Source organism: Sinohyriopsis cumingii, chromosome 12, assembly GCF_028554795.1.
Source record: "Sinohyriopsis cumingii isolate HCF-2022 chromosome 12, ASM2855479v2, whole genome shotgun sequence".
Classification (NCBI taxonomy): Eukaryota; Metazoa; Mollusca; class Bivalvia; order Unionida; family Unionidae; genus Sinohyriopsis; species Sinohyriopsis cumingii.
In genome coordinates, this window is record NC_142972.1 from 118306422 (window position 1) to 118322024 (window position 15603).

The 15603-nt window shown below is 35.2% G+C and overlaps 1 protein-coding gene across 1 annotated transcript in view; it reads right to left on the reverse strand.

Moving 5' to 3' along the window:
- The window catches only part of LOC149787328 (uncharacterized), a 147997-nt gene extending 139194 nt beyond the window's left edge, over window positions 1–8803 (reverse strand). Inside the window, exons 1-2 of the mRNA XM_089977870.1 lie at window positions 8774–8803; window positions 3497–3531 (exon numbers count right to left, since the gene is read on the reverse strand). The gene's annotated coding sequence lies outside the window, so the exon portion shown is untranslated. The remainder of the gene's footprint in view (window positions 1–3496; window positions 3532–8773) is intronic.
- Between the last annotated feature and the right edge of the window lie 6800 nt (window positions 8804–15603).

A 15603-nucleotide genomic window follows, 5' to 3' on the forward strand; every position in this document is an offset into this window, starting at 1 on the left:
TTGCTGATTAAAACAAAATTAAAGTTTGGTCTAACTACTTTAATGGCTAGATTACAACTCTCCCAAACGGAAAACACGCACACAGTCAGTTTCTTATGCTCATAACACATAGGGTTCAAACTGAGTGTGGAGTCTGGAGCTGACCTTATGTGACCTGTAACTGACACATCATTTGTAGCAACAGGATGTTAGAACCATATAATTACTACATCCAAGAAAGAGGTGGAAAATAAACGTGATTTTAAAGTGATTCTCACAAGAAACTATTAGTTTATGCGCATCCTTGTCACGCAACGAAGCAACAATTTCCATTCACTCAGTTTTATGCCTTGCATTGTTCCAATATACTGTCAGCATTTGATTGAAAATGACGTAAAAGGAAAAAAAATTTATAATAGATCCGAAACAAACGAAATTATCCTTTGGATCACGTTAACAACCGACCGATAATAACAGTATTGTTACATACATGCCAACACGCATCAACTAAAATAAATCTGACTGACTTTTAGTGCCAAATACCTAGAGACTGGTTCTGTTCTGAATTAGAACAAAGAATCTGCTAGCAAAGATTAAAAGTTAAAAAACCAGTCTGTTCTCTAACTAAGCCATACAGCTGCTATGAATAGAAACCGAGATCAAAAGTTGAAAGTAGAAACCAGCATGTTTCTTGAAGTAGGGCAACTGCTATAAATACAACATAATACTGTTAGAAAAGTGCATGCAAGTCTTCGGACAAGTGTACTCTTATGCCGTATTTACACAGAAGCAGTCTTTTCTAGAATACGGTCTGTGGGATTAATGAGACGTTATTAAAAATGAGAAAACAATTTTTTTTTGTAGGGGGGATAAACCGAAAACACGTAATCCGAATAGTTACACGTAATGCGTAATTTGGTGAAACAAAGCGTAATGATTACACCAAAAGCATAATGGTTGGCACGTATGTTGTTATCGAACCGGTGGAACCTTCATCATCCAAAGATGAGGTAATGGTTACTAGTAAGATAAAATGTAGTTTGTGCAGCAATGGTTGAAAACACAGCTGGCTGTGTTTTCAAAAAGAAGTTAAGTCGAGTGAAGACTGTGACAGTTAAGACACCTTTATATTTTGACATATATGTACAGAGGCTTAAAAAAAAACACCACGACCAAATGTGCAAAAAACAATACCTTTCAGAACAATACACTGGCAAGGCATGCTGGGTTGCCAGAACACAAACTGCTGATTGAAGGTCCACAACACCAGGCAGATTTGAATGCAGGGTTACAAAAACATTCTTCCAAACAAGACATAGCAGTGAAAGTGCAATTTAAGTGTGTACACTGGCTGAGTGTAGAAGACATCCCTTGTTTTAAAAATGCAAATCTCTTCTTAATTTAATACACGACTTAGCAGCTGAAGATATCGATGCCATTGGCATTTTGAAGAATTCTGCCAAATAGTATGACTTGGCAACTATCTCTTCAGAGTTATTGGAGCATCTATCAAATGTTGCTGAGGATAGTCTTATACAGTGACATGCAAAATTCATCATTTGTGACAGCAATGGCAGATGAAAGCACTGACATAGCCAACAATAAACGCCTTGTCATATATGCTCAGATTATTTCTGATGACATGAAACCTTAGACAAGATTTTTAACAAATATACAATGTTCAGATGCTTCTGGCAAGGGAATTGCCTTGTTGGCTTTAGTCACATTATATAACTAATATTTTCGTTGTGTATTTAAACAATTATATTTTAAAAACTACAGAAAGCTGATCATCGGCTTGAGTAAGATTCATAGGTTAGATTTTGACTAGTGTTTTTTGCTTTGATGAGTCAAATGACTTACATGAAGCCATTTATAGATAAAACACTGAGTTACACAATCTCAACACTTGTATTGTCACATAGCATGACATTCTACATACTTGCTTATAAGACAAAACCAAGATTTGAACGCAGTTTGTGAGGAGTATATCAGTAGAATATAGACTATGAACTGCTGGCAAATTATCCTATGGCAGATCAGGATGTATGCTGTTTGCAGTTGGACTTCACTTGTTAGTATATGATACATGTAGATTAGCATACTCTCTCTCTAAACTACTTTCTACATTAACTGACCTCTGCCCCATGTTTAATGGTCCTCTATGTAGATAACTGAAGTTACTGCACATAAATCATTTTTCTTCTTTCAGTTTGTGACCTTGATGTTTAAACTTTTGACTCTGACATCAACAGATTTCTTCACTGCCCCAAGTCCAAGCCATGCAAAAACAGGGAATCAGGTCAGTGATGTAGAACTAACATTGCTGTACCTAAACCATTTTCCTTTCAGTCAGTGACCTTGACCAAAAGATCAATAGTTTTTTTCCATTCTCCAGTGCAAGCCATTCACAAAGTTGTTTGATGCATGTCATGACAGCTAACGTTATGCTGCAGAAACAATGTGTTTTTCCAATCAATGACCTTAATATTTAACTTTTCTATTCCAGAATTAACTGGGTTCTTCTGCACATCAAATGCATGTCATCCACAAAGTTTGGGAACCTCAGATGATGGTCATTCAAGTTACTATGTGGAAAGATTGCATGGAAACTATTCTCCCCCCCCCCATCTACAAATGTGACCATGGCCTTTTATCTTTTGAAATCTATCGGGTTTTTCCTTAAGCCAAGTGCAAGCCATCTATAACATTTTACTGAACAACTGTAAAATTAAAATTCTTTTTTTTTCTCAGCAAATGTAACCATAGACTTTCTGAGCCTGACATTTATATAGTTCTTATTTACACCTAGGCAAGCCTTCTGCAAGCTCTGGTATCTGAAGATGGAAAATAATTCTATATATTGTGCAGCAATCATTTTTCTTTTTTCAGCAACAATGATCTTCCCTCTTTTAAGCCCAAAATCTGAGGAATTCCTCCCAACCTCAAATGCAAGCCATCCACAAAGTTTGTTAACTAGACAGTATATAAATTAAGTTATTGTGCCAAACCAAAACTGTTAACAAATGGTTGAACAGATGGACGGACATCATAAAATATTGGGCATAACCTGAAGGCAGGTGTGTGTGTGTGCATTTCTGCATTCTCCCCAGGGCCTTTTATTGTAGCAGTTCCAATATGCAGTCATTTTGGCCCAGAATGCTTTAGAACCTGGATGCTATATTTGTCTTTGCATTCATGTAATTGCTCAGTGATAATGGAGTCTATTGGCACTGTACATTACATACTATTGTCACTTCCATGACCAGATCAAACTGTGACATATTTTTTTAAGTTAAGCAAATTCCAAATGACCACCTTATTACAATGTTAAATTGCCCAATACCTGGCCAGCCCAATGTTGGCTTGGATACAAACGTCACAGATTAGTGATTATCATTTATATAAACAGAATTTTCCCCAAGTAGTAGTTTGTGTAGTTGTAGTCTGTGGATGTTGTCATTTTTTTGTGTAATGTGACTGGGGCAATTGATTTTGAAGGAAAATTGCATCTTACCTGTGAGATGCTCTTATATTTACATAGCATACTCTCTGCAAGAAAAATGAAGTTTGATTAATAAACCTTAATTTAAGTGGGTGCTTCCCTGTGAATTTCTCTTTTCTATCAAAGTAAGAAAAGGAGGAATTATTATCTTTCACTTTGACCCATTTTAAACAAGTACAGTCTTTGATTATTCCTTCATTATATCTGTAATACTTATCCAACAATAAAGAACTTCAATTTGAACATACAACATATATTAAGTGTTATATTTTTCATCACTATATTGCTGGATTAATGTGTTCTTTTTGTAACTAAAGATTAATCATACAAACCTCAATCTGAGAGCTCTTTCTACAATCCACATATGAACTTAAAATCACATTATGCTTCTGACATCTCACACAAATATAACATAGTTCATTGTTAAGGGTGAAATGGTTAATCAATATATCAATTATCAATCTATTTTTTTCCCATATCTATACAAAAGGTGAAGAATCCATACAAAACAATACTTGCCCAATAAACAAAGATACTTTAATCTTAGCAGTAAAAATATTTCAAAGTCATTTGCCTTTCTATTCTTTAAACTGTGAATATATCTGAGACAGATATGACAGGAAAATCTACTTATTTATGTCAGTAATAAGGAACTGACTTATACAAATTAGTAAACACAAGGTGACTAACGTAAGTGGCTGGAAATCTGCTCCAAGCCAGCCTGCCAATTCCATGTTGATTACAGAATCCTGTCAGCATGCTCAGTCACAGATAACATATATTAGGGCTACACTTCCGGTGTCATGCAGTGAAATAAGTCACATTCATTTCTGATTGTTGGTTAGTGTTTGTTCAAGTCCAGAGTAAATAATAAATAAACAATAGCACCAATCATACATCTTCACTAGCCAAGGTTCTGATAAGTTAACCTATCTAGACCATGGCAGACAGATCTAATTTTTCAGCACTTTGTATTAGCGACATTTATTTGATTTCATGAGTTGTCTCCCTTACTATGAAATGCCAACTAACCAATAGAGTATATTTATTATACATCAGCCAAAAAAGGTGAAAGCAATTGATTTCAAAAAGATACCTTTTAGGTTTAGCATCAAAAGTATGACTACATACCAGAGAGAAGCCATTACAGGTGTATTTGAGGGAAAGGATGTATATGTACAAACAGTCTAGCTGTGGAAAATTGCTTATTTACAAGTCCATTCCAGTTGTGTACTCCCCTTGGCTCACTGATGTAGGAACAGTGTTCAGATGTGAACAAACTGATTTTGATTGGATGCAGTGGTGGGTGAAATTTCAAACCAGAAACACTGTAATATCTGCCTGATCCAAAAAGGTGTATAGGTTAGCATATCAAAATTTGATCTAAATAGACACCAGGTAATGGAGAAACATTCTTCAAAAGTGCATATCAAATGATCTGTAAAGTAGTTAAATCATACATGGGAAACAATTGTTATGTGTCACCTTTAGGTAACCAGTGACTAACATCCCAATGGGTTAAAAAATATTAACCCATTAAATCATGCAGGCGCCTTTGGACATCTCTAATCCATTTGCATGGAAGCGCCATTTAACGCCTGCTGTAAACATCAGCCATTTTAAGCTGGTTTTTGTAGCGCCACCTTCTGGGAAAACCCCCTATTAGATACTACATTCATTTCTGCGAATGACAATTACATCAGATCACGTGGTCACTGTTTATGCTCTGGTCGAAATCTGCTATTTAAAGTAACTGTGTCGTAGTCTCCACTCTCCAAAATGGAGGTCACGGATTTCATTCAGTACTTAAGAAGTTTTCATGATTAGAATCACAACTATGAAAGCTTGAATAACTTAGGTAAAGGCTCTGGTACTGATGTAGGCAGCAATTAGTTTTTACATTATCAAAATTCAGATGACTTAGTGAGGTAGACACAGACGAAAAACTTGTAAATTTCAAGTATAAGAAATGGCAGCTACGGTTGGTCAAACCTCCTCACTGGCTTGATGGTGAACAAATTCTCTCAAGATTTTAAAGCACATAAAAATTCTTCCATGAAAAATAATTACACAGCTATAACAATCGGACTTTACTCTTAAATTTTTCCACACATAACAGATGTGTACCAAAAATGTAAAAGGTTAAAATTGCTGTTAAACATAACATACACTACATTGCTTAACAGTTAACAGGCAGGCCTATGCGTATGGAGTCGGATAGGTAACAGGTGTTCTATTTATAGCGCACTGCAATGGGTAACTTTGCTCTATGAGGTAAAGAGTTAACACAGAATTAGCAAGGGAGGCAGACTACAAACTGGACAAGTTCACCATAGCAATCTGTTGAAGGGGGGAGGTGTTATCAATGATTCTGATAATCTATGTGCCTGTAATCTGCTTAGCATAAGCACATGTGAAATCATAAAATTACACCACTTTACCACTGAGAGACCTTATAAGCTTAAAAGACTATCAAGTTGATAGGTCTATCCATAATGCATAGCTGTCAACATAATTGCAGAATGAGGAGTCTTCACTAATGGAACTCAGATGTCCCCAGCCTGTATCTAAGAGTACATGGCATTAAACCAGGAGCCCCTCATTTTCAAAAGAATGAAAAAAAACGAATTGATCTTGGCACATGTACAGTACCACAGTTGCACACAGATGTAGCTTGAGATTTCAGGCCTCTTTGATGGCCATATTCAAATAATTTCATATGATATATCACTGTTATTATAGATAGTATTTCTTATTTTTTTGTATCACATGATATTTTGAAGAGGAGCAATATAAAGTATTTAATAACCATTTCAAGGTATGTATAAGCAAATTCTCAAAACTGACAACATCATCTGAACAGAACCAAAGGCTCACATCACCTGTACTTTAGCTTTAACAATTTTTCAGTCATACTGTTATAACGTCTGCAGTGTGGCAGTTTATGGTAATGTCTAGCACTGGGGCATCATGCTGCAAACATGTAGCATCATGTCTCACCCAGTTACACTATCCTGACACCAAGCCGACCAGTCCTAAAATTAACCTCTTAATGCTGAGTGCCATGTGAGGCAACGGCTAGTAAAAATTGTATAAGTCTTTGGTATGACTCGACCGAGATTCAAACCTGTGACCTCTCACATCCAAGGCAGAGATCAATAAAAAGCAAGACAGTTTTCATGATAACTGGCATTTCCCTTTTTGTTTATAAAATTATAAAACTTATTTAGTAAAAACTGATTCTAATGTCTAAGTACAAAGGATCTTGACTACAGTACAAATCACATGGGTCATGTATGCACATTTACTCATTTAAAATTAAACAGACATTGTTCTTTTAAATTTTAACACTAAATTTCTTTAACGAAAATCTATTCAATCCTGCTTATTGAATGCCCTGCATCTTAACTATCACCAAGAAGATTCCAAGCGAAAATTATCTATCGCTATGGATTTTTACAATTGTGGCCATGTACTAAACTTACGTCAATAACATGAGCACACTGGGTGGAATTTATCTCCGATGTCGTCACCTCAACTTGATTTGTTGTGGTTGAGGCTACTAACTGATCCCATATCATGTAATGGAGCAAAAAAAAATCATCACTAAAGTCAGAAAAACAAATAGGGTAGAAATCTACTATATAAGTATAATTATGTTGTGAAATAAGTTAAGCTTATTTTGAATATATTAAGCCCTTACACGATAAAATAAATTTGCATGGTTACACTAACCTCACCATGTTCACCATGACAGATAACGCAATACTCTCGCTGTGACCCCTTTTCTATATAAGGCTTCCTAGACCATATTTGGATATTCTACACCATGTTATTATCAATCCAGTGGCAAATAATGGCTTCTTGTTGGAATTTCAAAGTTGCTGATAAACCGTACTTACTTTTAATGCGCAGAATTTCTGACTCAAACCGTGCCATATTTTAACTACAATTTGTTTACGTTCCCAAATAAGGCCTCAATGTCCTTATACATCACACAAACAAACGAGGCTGAGAACGGAAGTAATCATTATTTGAACTAATATGGCATATGATTTCAATGAAAATATCAGATATGAAAGGTAAACGAGATTTTACAACTATTTCTACAATGATTTGCAATAATTTTGGTATTAAATAAGAGGACTACTCAATTTATTTCATAATATGCAAGGAATATGTTCAAATTGTTGATATTAGGCTAAAAGAGTAGCGGGTGTGAATCATACCCAGCTTGCTCCATTGACACATATATGCTCATGTTAGTACCCCGTCCACAAGGTAGGAGTAGGGGTACTAATATTAGTACTAGGTGGAATTGTAACAATCAAGGGTAGTACGAATTTGTTTACCAATATGCGTAGCTTTTATTGTGACATCACAATGTGACATTCAATTCGGATTGTACTGCATCATACCTTAAAGGTTCATTTCGTCCACAAATGTTTACATACTTTTACATTGACTTTGCCGTATGCACCTCTCGGGGCATCTAAATAATGACCTTCCAAAGAAATATGGATGCATACAAATCCAAATCAAGTGAATACTTGCCACTTATAGGTATGTAGAATCAAAATCTAACAAAATGACAGCCATTACTGAAATAGTAAGGTGTTGAAAGCCTATATGACCAGTGTGACTTGTACTATAAATATTCATGGGTAGATGAAAGCCGATATGACCCGTATGACATGTACTATAAGTATTCTTTGGTAGAAATTGTCTAACATACTGAATATAAATGTCTTGCACTGATTGAAATATCTCCCACATTTTGACACAGAGGTAAGTGAATGTTTTTGTTAAATATTTGTCCATTCTCTAAGAATGGCAACGACTGTGATCTGAACACAATTTAACCTGTCTAGAAAGTAGGACAGTAAATGCATCATATATGACCAGGTCGCAACCTCATGGCTTGAAATTGTAGTTATTGGTTTATAATGTGTGTCTTGTTTGCTGCTTTATTTTAAAGTAAATACCATACATATTGCATGCATTATGCTTTTACGTATCCTAACGAGAGGGTGACAGTTGAAAGTTCAGAACGTTAGCCTCCCAAATGGGGGAAAACAAAAGAATGTAGTTGACCAGTCAAGCAAAATATCAACCAGACTTCAGCGTTACATCAAAAAAGTGACCATTATTTCGGTTCAAATGTACGTTATTTCGTCAAAACTTTACTGGACGCATTTAGATAAATCATTTATCTATTATTATACGTGATGCTTTTTGTTGTAATTTGCACCAAATTTGAAATAATCGTGTTTTATTTGGGGTACTCACCTTTAGAGGACGTAATGCTTTGACTTTACGCGGGGGATATAAGCACATTTTTCATTGGTCAGCTTGATTCACATCCGACAAGTTTTTGTAAGAAACCCTTTGATTGGTGCAAGTCTGAGTCTCGCACCTTAAACTTACATCGAGATTATTGCCCAGAAAAATATAATTAAAATATTATTGAACAGTAAGTCTCTAATTTTTAAAATAAATTGTTCCGTATAGTTTAGTCACAAACTTATTCAACATTTTTCTATACTACTCATCCTCTTTCATCACGGAATTTTTCAAAATGGCGTCAACTATGTCGATTATTCATCACGGTGCTATACAATGAAAGGATTTGCTCGTCTCCCTTGAGAAAGCGGTGATTTTCTTTGATTTATATACATGATTATCCATATATATGACTCCGGCTTTTGAAGCTAGTAAATTACTCGGTTTCTTGCTTTTGAAGACAAGATAAATGGTTCAATACTTAGGGTGCTCAGTAGGTTCAATTTATGCAGGTTTATTAACATTACGTAACAAATGTTTGAGTTGCAGGATCGATAGGCATACAGTAGCAGTCGAGTGAAGGTTTTACTGTGCCAGATTCAGTCCGCAGTATAGCTAAACAAATTTTGTTGTCTTTGAATAAAGGTTCTGAATGTATTTTCTCGTTCTTGTAAATTTCTCGTATAATTTATTGTTTATGTTATTTATTCAGCGCTTACACTTCGTTTAAACCATGAACCATTTGGAAATCACGCTATCTTCACGCTATCAGGTGCCGCGTTAGATAACGAGATTTATTGGGGGGGGGGGGAGTGCGGCTGTGATCACTTTATTGTGTGTTGTTTTTTGGAAATATATACAATGATTTCAGTGAATGATAACACCCATTTGCCTTATGATTTAAGGAATACAAGCCAATTTTAAAATTTCGTCTCAGGTTCATAAATATGGTATTTTTGTGAAGGTCAAAGCATTAGAAATTAGCAAGTAAAATATAATTCTTTTCATGGGTTTGGTTCATAGTAAGTGCCAACAACTTATTTAGTGCTTGCGAAACAAAAGATTTCTCCAAACTGTGAGCATTTTATAGTACACTATATCATAAATATATAGTCATGTAGTGGAATGGTTTTTTTTTTTTGGTGGGGGGTTAATTCATCAAGCAGTCACTCCCGAATATAATCAGATTGTTTCTGAAGCATCATTTAAAAAATGTATGTGGTATATACAGTAGTCCCCCTCTTGAACGGCCCCCCTGACCAGCGGCCACCCGCTCCTTACGGCCAGAATCCGTTGGCACCGACGAGTTTGTGTTCAAACGTACCCCTCGCGAAAGGCCACTCGGCTAATGTGACCAGCGGCCAGCATATTAGTGCAATAATATAAAATTTACCCCTCACAAGAGGCTGCATTTTATTTAAATATGTATCCAGAACCAGTATCTTATTCATAACGTGTGTTAAGTAATCTGATTTCTGTTTCCCCGATGTAAGGTTTTCGTTACTGAAAGAAGTGTTGAGTAAAGTACATTTACCACTAAGGTTAATATATCATTTACGCCTCACAAGAAGCCAAATTTATTCCATAAGAACCGAGAAAGACTGAAATTTTAATCCATACAAAAGGGTACGTACATGTAATCCAATTAGCCTTACTGCTGTGCTATCATAAGATGTCCGGTTTAGTCACTGATAATTGTTAAAATTACAATTATTGAACAGTAGTAACAGCTGAGAAGTAGCAGTATCGATGTACAATACCGAAGTCAGCAGGAAATTGGTTTGATAGCCTTTATGGCTTCCCTTAGTAAGATGTTGAGCTTGTTCACTTTGATAATCAGTGGCTATTACTACTGACAATAATTGTCAAAATTACAAATCCTAATGGACGCGAGGTCAAATCTGCGTTAATGGTACATATCAAAACCGTTTTGGCTTCTCTCACCTAGTGTAAAGAAATGTATAAAAACAATAGGGTACCAGACTGCGACTAACGAATCATGTGACAAGATCACTTCTGTTAAAAACACACGGCAATTTGTTTAGATGCATACAGAATTGTTTTATCAGTATTGTAGTTGGCAACATGAATAACTTACTGCAAAAAGATCAACATGTCATCGAGGAAAATAAAAATTCTCAGTTTAGAAGAGAAAGTGAAAGTAATTCAACTGACGGTGGGGGGGGGGCGTCGTCGAGGATCCTTGCAAAAAACTAATGTCGGGAAGACTCAGATAAACAATATCGTGAAAGATAATGAAACAATTCTGCAGAAGTGGGAAGGTGAAATGGATGAAGAAAGGAAGATTGTTTGAGCCAGGAGACATTTGTATCCTGATTTGAATGACAAGAAAAAGCAACAATTTTGTCATTTGAATTGGGATATGACGACTTTACCGCAAGTAACGGATGGTTGCACAGATTTCAAGTGCGATACAATATTAAGTGTTCTGTCCTTAGTGGAGAATCAGCTGATGTTAGTAATGAAGTTGTCAAAGATTGGAACAAAAGATTAAACGATATATGCAGGGGATATGACAGCAAGGATATTTTTAATGTGACGAGACTGGTTTGTTTTTTAGACTGTTACCAACAAAGTGACAGATGATGTGATCTGTAACATAATTATAAAGACAGTTTTAAAACTATATCAATGATTATTCATAGCATTCTTTTGAAAATGATGACACAGTTTGTTTTACATTTATTTCACATCATGCATGTGATTTTTTAATGAAAATATTAAATATTTAAAATTAAATGTACTTGTGACTTTCTTCATATGTATTTACTTTTCGCATTTGTCATCCCCCTCTAGAAAGGCCACCCGCATTATAAGGCCACTTCCCTGCTGCATTATGGGTGGCCTTATAAGAGGGGGACTACTGTATTAGGAAATTTTTGGGGGAAATGTGCCTTAGCCAATCCATAATTTGCAGTTTTACTCAGAATTTGCATTTATAACTTAAGTGTATGTCCAGTCAAAAAGCAAACATTTTGTGAAATGCTTTTCTTTATTAATGTTTTATTTCTGTGAAAAACAAAACACATTGGTAATATCCACCTCCTTACTTTTAAAAAAAATTAATTAAGGATAACATAACAAGACAATAAAGGTACACCACTCCCTCGATAACTTGCGAACCCACTTGTAACAAGTGGTCAGGCATGGATCCCATTTTTTTAAAACCAGAAAATACCCAAAAAATGTTATCCCTATTTCTTGAACTTTACAAAAATCACTATCAAAATTGGTAACTGAAACATGGATATATCACTCATTAATTATGTCTTTTGAGTAAAAAAAAGTTGGTGGAATTAAAAAAAGTTAAAATGCACTTAATCCTACATACTTAAAATCAAGCTGCCCTGGTTGTATGTCAGGTGAACTCACTTAAGGTGATCATTCGAACACTGTTATAAATGTTATTGTGTATGTAACAAACTACTTAAATTAACCGACTCATTCATAACTGACCAAAGATAGCAAGGCAACCAAGTGAAATGAGTACTTCATAAAATAAAGAGTTAGGTTTCACAGATACGGACCATTGTGGGCAAGTGAGTTTCAGAGAATGCCTGAACTGGCACTTAGATATCCTCAAGGATGAAAAGAAGTTTCAACATTACTTTCACTTAAATCACAACATCAATATTGTACTAATTGAACAATAAAAAAACTGAGTTTCAACATTGACAATTCTCTCACAAAATATGTCGCTAGTTTTTGAAAAGAGAAATGTTGTTTGGTGGTATATCAACAGTTAGTCTAGTTCCCTGCTAATTTGACTCCCAACTTGGCTGTATACTATTCAGTACCACTCCAGGAACCAGACTAATCAACTAAACATAAAGCAGTGACATAATACACATGTTTTTGCATGCACATGATGCCAGTTGGAACAATCTTTCACATGTTTGACATTTTGAAAATAAATGTTATTTATACAGAAAAGAAGAAAAACTTAATTAGGAAAAGTGTGTTATTAACAGTTATTATGTACGTGATTGTAAAATGAAGATTCAGTACTTAAACAGCCCAGTTCCATACCCCCCTCCACAATTTTCTTGATGTATAAGTGGATTTTTTTAATTTTTTGAGGTCACTCAGTAACTCATGCCCTCGCTTATAGTGCGGTTTATGTTTGTGGACCCCATTGTGCGTGAGTTATCAAGAGAGTTCTATTTATTGGTTATAAAATGCTGACCTATAAGAGAATTTCTTTTTTTAGACCAGTTCATTAAAAAAAATATTTTTTTTATGATTGCAGGTTGATATAAATTATTTTTTTCGAATATTTCCAATGAAAAATTCATTACAGTAATGTATATGCTTTTTCAATTTTATTTTGTAGTTTTATTGCATAGTTGTTCTGATGTTTTTTGCCATTACAATATCAAATTATTTTTTTTAAACAGGGTAAAATAATGATACAATCATAAATGTAGATGTTTATGCAGAGGGATTATTGCTACAGCTGTGAGCACCCTAAACATAATAAAATTTTTAAAAAGCCAAAAACCTTGGAATATATTTATATCACTCAAAATATTGGACAGAGTCGATAATGACCAAGATGCAAATAAAAAATAAACAACTTAGGTTTTCTTTTACAGAAACTAATCACATATCATCTGTAGAAGATACATATAAATAATTTTATTAATCAGTTTTTACTACCACATTAATTTCATATCCATTTGTATCAAGCAAGTTTGATGCTGTATTGTAGCAGTAATAATAAAAATAAACTGAGCTGGTAGTCGTAGCAACAATAGTTATATTAAGTAAGCATAGTTGCTACCACTACCAACTGCTCAAAGGAGAGAACTGATGCATTTCCAGTCAAAGATGAGGGAAGCTGTATGTTATAGCTATATTCCCTCCAAAGCTGCATACTTAAAAGTTCTCAACACATTCCTGATTTAGTTATATAAATAAAAGCTCACATGCATAAAATGTTTCCTGATCCACACATTTTGTGGATTTTTCAGGAAAACTTTCTCTGAACCATATCAAATTCTTAATGGTAATGTATGGTTTAAAAGAAAAGCCCAGTGGTTTCATTTCCTCAGATTATGACTTTCAGATTTCTTGCTATCCATGATCAGAGTTAAAAGAATACCCTTCTGTACAAAAATGGTAAGATGGTGGCACTCAGCTTACGGAAGTGCCCTCTTGTTGCAGTGTTATTGATAAATGCTAAATTATCCATTATATTCCATTTATATCTATTTTGTGGCTCTTTTCTTATATATTTTACCCTTTAAATCTGATACAATGGGAGTGATCCAACTTGCTACAAGCAAGCCTACACATGTGATTTCTTTTGTTCATCCATTCTCTTTAATTTTCATGTCCTGGTTTCTATTTTTGACATATTTTTCCAGTTTTGCGTTATGTTTATATTGATTTTCCTTGCTGAATATAATGATTCCTTGAGTATCTAAAACACATTTAGTAATTAACCACCAAAAAGAAGTACTTTAAGTCATTTGGCCCCATATGTTTTTGTCGTTTTCGCCTGAAATGCGCGTAGTAAAGATGGGGGGGGGGCTATTTCTGAATACAGCGTAATACATCGGCTTTCAGCCTACGTACCTAATAGAAATTCAGCTATGCAGTTATGAGGGGTAGGATATTGCTGCAGTTAAAATGTATTTGGGTCAGTGGTTAAAATTAGTTTCATTATGCAATATTTAGCCGTCTCCATTGCCGAATGCCCACCTTCCAGTGCACTCTGATGATATTCCGTAAGATGACTTCTCTGAATAGGCATGTGAGGTATGCTGCTTAAGATTTTACGGGAATAGTTCCCAATCATCATATTATTGACATAAAATTAAAGTTGTGTTCTGTTTTAAAGTATAGGAATCTTTGCAGCATATTTACCAGACAGACATAAGTTGTGCACCACAGTAACCAATTTGAAAATCTTGCTGTCACTGAAGTATATTATAGCTGGTTTGAACAATCAGCGTTTAAAAGGAAGAAATGGCCTATTCTTGTATTCCTGGAAAGTTCCTTGTCCCAGTAGAGGGACTGCTGTTCAAAATATAAATTATATGGCCCCAGAACATGTAGCAGAATCACCCCGTTACTTGGAAATGTCGCGACTACATGGGCAATTTTCAATACAGATTCCCGTGCTCTGGGCATCTTTGACAATGACTGCATTAAATATAGTGTGTGTGTGTGTGTGATTTGGATTTTTAACGTAGCTTTAAAAAAAAATTCAGTCATATCGCAATGATGTCTGCAGTGTGACAATTTATAGTGATATCTAGCACTGGGACGTCATGCCAAAGACATGTAGTATGATGTCCCACCCAGTCACATTATCCTGACACCAGGCCAACCAGTCCTAACAATAACCTCAATGCTGAGCGCCAAGCGAGGCAGCTGTTAGTACCATTTTTGTATGTCTTTGGTATGATTCGGCCAGGGATTGAACCCCCAACCTCCCGCATCTGAGGTGGACGCTCTAACCACTAGGCCACCGGAGAGGTAATTATACAGTCCATAGATTATACAGAAAGGAGATGTTACGCCATAAAATATGCATATTAAGGGCCTTTTGTCCAAATTTAAACAACTCTTGCTCGAAAGATTTTTTCTTCATAGTAAAAATAAAAAATGCACATAAGTGCAGTCAACATATTTATATTGTAAATAAAGTGAATTGGATAGAAGTGCATATACGTTTAAATAGTTATCCTTTTTTTTCCTAATACATTCCGTGTATTTGTACACGCTCATACGAGTAATTAAGATGCAATGGAGAGTAGTGTGTGTGTCCAAGAAGATAACCGGGTGGGATTTGGACTTACAATAAC